This window comes from Medicago sativa, chromosome 5 (genome assembly GCF_051527215.1).
Source record: "Medicago sativa cultivar Bolivia chromosome 5, Bolivia_mono, whole genome shotgun sequence".
Lineage (NCBI taxonomy): Eukaryota > Viridiplantae > Streptophyta > Magnoliopsida > Fabales > Fabaceae > Medicago > Medicago sativa.
This window is the reverse complement of record NC_140753.1, coordinates 29231359-29236957: the sequence shown is the minus strand read 5'-3', so window position 1 is coordinate 29236957 and position 5599 is coordinate 29231359. Positions and strand designations below refer to the sequence as shown.

At 30.5% G+C, this 5599-nt stretch overlaps 1 long non-coding RNA gene across 1 annotated transcript; it reads right to left on the bottom strand.

Annotated features, from left to right (window-relative positions):
* Positions 1-4626: 4626 nt before the first annotated feature.
* On the bottom strand, positions 4627-5105 carry LOC146921604 (uncharacterized). Its single transcript, XR_015010787.1, has 2 exons — positions 5009-5105; positions 4627-4856 (listed from the first exon to the last, which is right to left on the bottom strand). It is a non-coding gene; the product is annotated as an uncharacterized LOC146921604 (long non-coding RNA).
* Positions 5106-5599: the final 494 nt, after the last annotated feature.

Here is a 5599-nt window from a genome sequence, read left to right as displayed (position 1 = left end):
TTCTAAGGTTTGACTTCTTAAAACGTTCATCACCTATAAGCTCCATCTCATTACTTTTAAGAGAATCATGTTCTCAATATTAAGTGTGTTCAAGTACTTTGGTTTAACCTCTGGACTCCACTTGATAGGAAGAGTCCTCAGAATCTTTTTTTTTTGAAGGAAGGAAGAGTCCTCAGAATCTTCTTGACATGACTATTTGTATGCATAATAAAATTGTGACTTTGTTCAAGTGAATAGATAATATTTATTAGCATGCATAATAAAATTACAAAGATGCTTCTAAAGCAATATAAAATATAGCAGATGTATTATTCAATTGATACTTGTATTTTATAAATTTTATTATGGATGGCCATTTTTTCTTAAGGAGTATGCGAACATGGATAAATACAGAAACAAAGACCCAGATCACAAAATCCATTACCATCTTTGTATACGGCTCTGCACCTTTTATTACAATCTCCAGGTGGACCACCACATACACCCATATCTGTTGTGCATGCTTCTACTTGTTGTAGCCCTATGTTGCAAACTTTGTAATAATGATTTTGTTAAAGAAAAATAAAGAAAAATTAGGTTTTCATATTATACTTCAACATTCAAATGATAATCATATATAATACTTGGCTAAAAAAACAATAAAATTATCATATTGATGAACAAATTAAATAGATGTATACTTACTGGCACCAAGTAGAACTAGAATGACAAAGAAATGGGAAAAGTTTGAAATTAGATTGGCCATATTATACGTCAATCTTGTTTGTGTTTTTTTTGTTACAGATTGTTTGTGTTATAACTTCTTGAAAAGTTGGTCATGATCTCTCCAACTGAGTCAAAATAATAATTTTGAGTCAAAGTAAAATTTTGTCTCTTTAATTGTTTCCTTTGACTTCTCTTTCTTTCTTTTTTGATAAGATCTCTCTTTCTTTTTTTTTTATCTAATTTCTTGATTTGGTTATTATGAAATATTATGAAAAGAACTTAAAAATTCAAATTTAAAGTAATACAAATAAATTGAAAAGTTAATTATGTTTTTGTCCTTATAAATTTAACAATTTTTGTTGTAACCATAAAAAAAAGACATATTTATGTCTTCATAAAATTTTCGAGCACTATTCTTCAAAAAAAAATAAAATTTCAAGCACTAGTAAATTCAAATTTATTTAATTATTTTTAAAATTTTATTTTTTTAATATTTTTTGCAGGCATGTTTATAACATTATAAAAGTTTTCGTTACAAAATCATGCCATGGACTAAATTAAATACACGTTTTTTAAGTAATGAAAATCTGGATTTAGAAATCAAATTTTGAACTTATTTTTTACGGATGAAATTTTCATAATATTCTAAACATGTATGAAAAAAAAATCATTTTTAAGTCTCACAATCGTTTTTTAAGTAATACTCCCTCCGTCCCAAATTATTAGCAAAAAAATCTCATTTTCTTTGTTCCAAAATATAAGCAAAAAAGACCAACTTTTATGTTATTATTATGTTTTTAAAAAAAAATCATCTTTCCAAGTAAAATTAAATGCAAATTGCATTCAATTTGTTCTCCTTTTAATTTTCTCCATAATAATTAACCAATGATAATTGTTTTTACATCTTTCCATGAAACTTATTCCAAGAATAACACAAAAAATTATACCTCAAATTTCAATGTTTTAGCTTTCTTAATAAGTGTGAAATTGTGTTTTTTGCTTATAAATTGGGACGGAAGGAGTATATTGAAATATAAAAATGAACTACAATAGGTAATTCACTCCCATACTACCAAGGGAAACAATTAGCACCAAAAGGAAGCTACAACCAACCAAAACATCCGGCTACAAAGAAACATCCAGCTGAACTTCTTGCTATTTTTCATGGTATTAAATTGGCTCTAGATAAAGGGTATAATCGGATTATTATTGAATCAGACTCCAAGGAAGCCGTTGATTATCTCAGGCGTGGAACTATAACGTCTTGTGCATTTAGTACTCTATTGTCTGATATTTTTAGATTGATGTCAGTCATGGAAGCTATCAAGATTGTGCATGTCTACCGAGAAGCAAATAAAGTTGCAGATGCTTTAGCAAAATGAGGGCTTAATCAAGATACTCCGATTCACTATTTTGATGTTGTTCCTAATTTTTGTAACAGTGTTTTGCTAGCCGATAGAGCTGGCACGTTCTCTCTTTGATCGGTTGTTGTTTGTTTTTTGGGGGTGACCCCTTCTTCGTCATCAAAAAATATAATAAAATACAAGGAAGCCAACCAAAATAAACCATGAAGGATTGGCAAACAAATATAGGAAAAACAGTCATAAAATAAATTCAAGTAACAAAGCAATATGTGGGTCTCACAACCCATTCACACCATGAACAAGAGGATCCGTTAGACCTACCCAAAAACTGTTTCCAAGATGTGCGTTGAATACAATCCATCAATTTATCAAAACTAAGTAGAGTCATTTTGAGTCTTCCAAATACGCCTCACTATCGCATACCATACAAGGGGGCTAGTATTTTGTCATCTATTTTTTGACGTCGTTGTCAAGATTGTTGATTAATTTCAACGAAGCAACTTCAATTTTGATTAGTATTTTTGTTATTTTAAATCATTGTTTTATTATTTTGTGTTACCTTCATTAATTTATCATCTTTATCCTCCTCACTTTCACACTCGGTCTCTAGCACTTTAAAGGACCTTGTGGAATTCAACACTGCAACTCAACTCCACCAATTATCCCGCATGGCATTGCCAAATTCATTCACTCTTTCTTGCTAGCAATCTTGATGGTTATGTCACTGGTGCTTCCATCTCCAACAATTAAAAATGGTGAAGGTAAGGATGCTACCGAAATTGAAAATCTTGAGTTCATCCTTTGGATTCATGAAGAAAAATATCTCTACATCAACTTACTTGGTGCTTGCGATGCTGAAGCTTGTGCCGTGATGTCTACTGCAATGACAACTTGTGATGCATGGCTAATTTTGGAGCGTGCTTTTGCCACTCGATCTTGTTCAGACGTTATGTCACTAAAAGAACACCTAAACTTAATCCGAAAAGGATCCGCTACTATGGCTAATAACTTTCAGAATATTCGTTCCATTTAAGACGAATTATCTCTTATAGGCCATCCAGTTGATGAAATTGATCTTGTCATCCATGCTCTAAATGGTACTGATCCATCATTTAGAGAATTCACTGCCTCAATTGGGACTCGTGACAACCTTATTTCATTTGATGAACTTTGTCAAACTAATGGATTATGAAATGTATCTCAATAGGGATGAACTCACGAATCACCACACTCGTGAACTAACGAGTCAAAAGTTGCCATTTTAGAAATCCTGTATTTTTAGTTCAATTCCTTTAGAAGTTATTTATTCCGATGTTAATTTGGGAGCCATATCCTTTTATTTCAATAGATAACTTTCGATATTACCAAGTTTTATTGATCATTTTTCTAAATATATGTGGTTGTTTAATTTAAAATTTAAGTCTTATGTGTCCACTATTTTTCCAATTTTCAAGAACATTGAGGAAAACCAATTCAATTGCAAAATAAAAGGCTTATATTTTGATAGCAGTGGAGACTTTATCAAACTTTATATCCGATTTCCATTACACACACCACAACACAATGTCCTTTATGAAAGAAAACATTTTCACTTACTTAAAGCTACAAGGTGTTTACTTTATCAAGGTTCCCTTTCACAAATTTTTTGGTCATTTGCAGCTCAAACAACCGTGTATCGCATTAATCGTCTTCCTACGTCCACTTTAAACATGAACTCACCATTTCTCACTCTTTTTAAAACTCAGCCTAACTATTACAAACATAGATCCTTTGAGTGGTCTGAACCTTTGTCACCAGATAGACATTACCAAATCCTATTGAACCAACATGTGTATCCTAAGCACTTAAATATCCTAAATGGCAACAGACAATGATTGACGAAATTATGGCTCTTATGCACAATAGGACATGGACTCCAATGTTATTGGTAACATATGAGTCTTTAGGCTAAAAAGAAATCCCGATAGTTCTATTGCTTGGTACAAAGCACGACTTGTAGCTAAAGGCTTTCAAAGACCCGATATTGATTAGAAAAACACTATCAACCCGGTCATCAAAAAGTGATACATACCTATTCATCTACAATTCAGGTTCAATAACTGCTTATTTTCTAGTCTATGTAGAAGATTTCTTGCTAACAGGTAGCAATTCTAGTTTTTTTTAGACATTTAAACATGAACTTGAAGACCTTTGATGACAAATAATTTGTGCATTTTATTTCCATATACATATTGTCATTTCACTATAGGGTGAACCTGATATAATTATGAAGTTAGATGGTTTTTTGGTGTTGTTTTTGTTCTCGCTCTCGTAGGGATTCTTTTGTTTTGTTATCGCTTTGTTTGAGCACTTAGCTTGTTATACTCATTATTTGTACATGTCTATACTCTATTGAGAGATTTATCCTTTTTATTTACCTATATATATGCAGTTTCCATTCAAACAAAAACTATTTATATAGTAGTAACATCTAATCTAAATAATAATATTCGTGACTTTATTCAAGTGAATATATAATATTTATTAGCATGCATAATAAAATTACAAAAATGCTTCTAAAATAATAAAAATATAGCAGATGTATTATTCAATTGATACTTGTTTTTTGCCATTTTTCTTAAGGAGTATGTGGGCACGGATGAATACAGAAACAGAGACCCAGATCGCAAAACCCATTACCATCTTCTTTGTATACGGCTCTGCACCTTTTATTACAATCTCCAGGTGAACCACATACACCCATAGATGTTGCGCATGCTTCAACTTGTTGTAACCCTATGTTGCAAACTTTGTAATAATGATTTTGTTTAAATAAAAGAAAGAAAGATTAGGGTTCATATTATATTGCAACATTCAAATGATAATCATATATAATGCTTGGCGAAAAAAAACAATAAAATTATCATATTGATGAACAAATTTAGTAGATGTATACTTACCGGCACCAAGTAGAATTAGAATGACAAAAAATTGGAAAAAGTTTGAAATTTTGTTGGCCATTTGTCAATCTTGTTTGTCTTGAAATGTTGGTCATAATCTCTCTAATTGAGTCAAAATAACAATTGAGTCAACATCCCTCATAAATTTTGAGTCAAAATAAAATTGTGTCTCTTTAATTGTTTCCTTCTTAAAAAAAATTAAATTAATCGTTTCCTTTTACTTCTCTTTCTTTTTTTTTATCAGAAATGCTAGGTTCACACCCACTAACACTCTCTTTTAACACACCCAATAAAAATTAACCATGTGTTCCACTTTTTTAATTCAATTAACTTGAAACCTGTTCAACCAGTTTCTAAGGTGAGAACTAGATTACCCTCTCTTGTTTAGAGGGTATTTTACCCTTTCAACAAATCAACCAATCAAAATGCAATATACAAATGAAACATTAATGTCAAATAAATGAGTCAAATCTTTTTTTTTTAAATAAAAAACTCAATTTTAATCCTAAGGTAACTTTTAATTTTTATTTAATTATATTTAGGTATACAATCTTAATTAATTTACATTATAGGGCTTTGTATGAATTAAAA